The sequence below is a fragment of the Vollenhovia emeryi genome, unplaced genomic scaffold (genome assembly GCF_000949405.1).
Source record: "Vollenhovia emeryi isolate VEMERY1.0 unplaced genomic scaffold, V.emery_V1.0 DF939304.1, whole genome shotgun sequence".
NCBI classification, from domain to species: Eukaryota; Metazoa; Arthropoda; class Insecta; order Hymenoptera; family Formicidae; genus Vollenhovia; species Vollenhovia emeryi.
This window is the reverse complement of record NW_011967062.1, coordinates 160,125-162,594: the sequence shown is the minus strand read 5'-3', so window position 1 is coordinate 162,594 and position 2,470 is coordinate 160,125.

The following is a 2,470-nucleotide window of genomic DNA, read 5'->3' as shown; positions in this document are numbered from 1 at the left end:
AATGCGATACGAATTAGACTTCAAACCTCAATGTTTTTTATATGAAAATGTTCTACTATGCATTCTACACTTGGGTCTGGTATTAGTTTATACATAAATGCAAATAATAAGATTTACAAACGCAAAAACGGTATCCGACTCTGTCGGTAAATCAAACCACTCCAGCATCCCCTTAATGGATACATTCAGCGGTTGCATTCAGTACAACAACAGCTCACTGAACAGCTGAGTATAGTAATATAGAATGTGATTACTTCTTACTTCTAGATTCAAACCAAAGAGATTTTATTGAATATAATAAAATAATCCATGTTTTATTTCGTATTTCAATTACTATTCAATTACTAACAGTTACAAAAGTGCAATTTAGATTTTACTAGTCTTCAAATCCGCACACAATTGCTCAGATTATTATCTTATATAAGATAATATATTTGTCATATATAAATTAATAATTGAATAGATAAGAATTAACATAATCAATGTACATACGATATAGTTAATCTAAGAAACAATAAAACCAGGACGAGGATATAGAACATTTGTTCCAGGAAGGAGTGGCTAGGATTTTTCATACTTGAACAAAACGTATCTTTATAAATGCAAAATAAAAGTTTACCGTGGACAATTTACCGCGTTTGTGGTACGACAAAAAAACGTATCCGGATAGTTTGCGGAAAGAAAAAGACGCGAGTCCGCGCGCTTATTATTGCGACGACGGCGGCGGGCTGACGATGCGTACGAACCGGAAGCGTTTCACCGCTTTTCACATACCACGGTGATAATTACCCACGTAGGAAGATATTCACGGTGCTCTTTTAGGACCGGCCTGGCTATAGTACCACCGGGCCGCGCTGTGCAATCGTTCACACGTCGTGTCTAGCTTGCAAACGAACGCGGCGTACGCTACACAACGCGATTTATCGTCCTTAAAGCGTGTTACGTTAGATTAGCTACCTCAGATAGGCTCCGTATTACAGTGAAAAGATTCCCACACAGCGCTCCTTATGCCAGAGGTCGATCGTACGCTTTCTTCGGCATTACTGTTAGAAGCCAAGAGGAACAGACAGTCGTCTCTTTTTATCGCGATTTTAATTTCAAGCGTCATTACAACGACATTTATACGTTACGCTTGTGCTCCTTCGAAAATTTTATGTAAAAAGTGGACATTGATTTTAAAAAATTCGACGCGCCATGAATATCTCCTTTTGCAAATGAAATGTTTCGAACATAAGTAAGTGAATGGTATCTATAGTTTTTCAAAAACGACCTACACTGGCCAATGTTTTTATTTAAAAAACAAACAACGTTTCGGTCCCGGATTTGGACTCTTTTCAAGTAATCTGCAAACGTACTTTTTCTCTCGCCCCCCCCCCTCTCTCTCTCTCTCTTAAATAATGATTCTGCTTCTCTTTCTCTCTCTGTCTGTCTATCTCTTTCCCTCTCTCTTTCCCTCTTGGAAGACACACTGGGCAATACAATTCTTTTTCAACCGCACGCCAGTTTTAATTTCATCTGAAATTCCTTAGAAGCTTTATATAGCTTTTGCGTGTAAGGCGTTTTACTTTCAAATTAAATTCGAACTTCGAGGAGGTCCGTCTCGGTGCCGAATTTATGTTCGAGTGACGAACATAAGTTACAACACGATTTTTAGGAGACCGCTTTGGAAATGAATAACGAATGGGACACGTCGGCGCCGAGTCGGTCAGCTGGGATCCGAGAAATTTCGCTGAATATTTATTAGCAGTAGCGTGCGCCACGAGGCAAGATATTTATGATTAAGTTATGTCGCCATTTCTCTTGTTCACGCAGAGTTTTATGATTAACGACTGGATCTCATCTACCGAGCGGCCGGATCGGAAAGTTCTCTTACAAGTCCGCCATTATCTGTACATGTAAATTCCTTTGATACATAATACAGGACTGTCGTTACGCGTCGAGACGAGAAAAGGCGCTCTCAGTCCAGTAATTGTATAACATTCACATTGCATGTTATACGGAATGCCCCAAGTTTTCTTCTATAAATTTGCATTTATGTAACATTTTTTTTTCTTATTTTTACTTAATCGAACATGACGCAATTTTGCTGTTACAAGCTGGGACATCGCATATATGAATTATTTGAGCAGACGATTGACACGAATTACTTTGTGTAAAGTACTCTCTAAAAGTCAATCAGCGCATTGTCACCAAAAACAGTATGGCACTGAATAATTTAGTGCTGTACTTAGTAACTGTTGACCAGTGAATTATTCACTGTTTTCAGTGATGATCCACTGATTGACTTTCCGAGAGTATATTTAACGAATTGAGAAAACGAAAGGATAGACCAAGCATAATACACGCAAAGAAATGACTTAGTAATGTCAAATAAATTGCAGTAGCTGCTTTGAAAGATAGTTAAAAGGCTAAGTGTTTTGTTGCCATTGCTAAAAGTTGGTGATTATAGATAAAATTCAATCACTGCGAG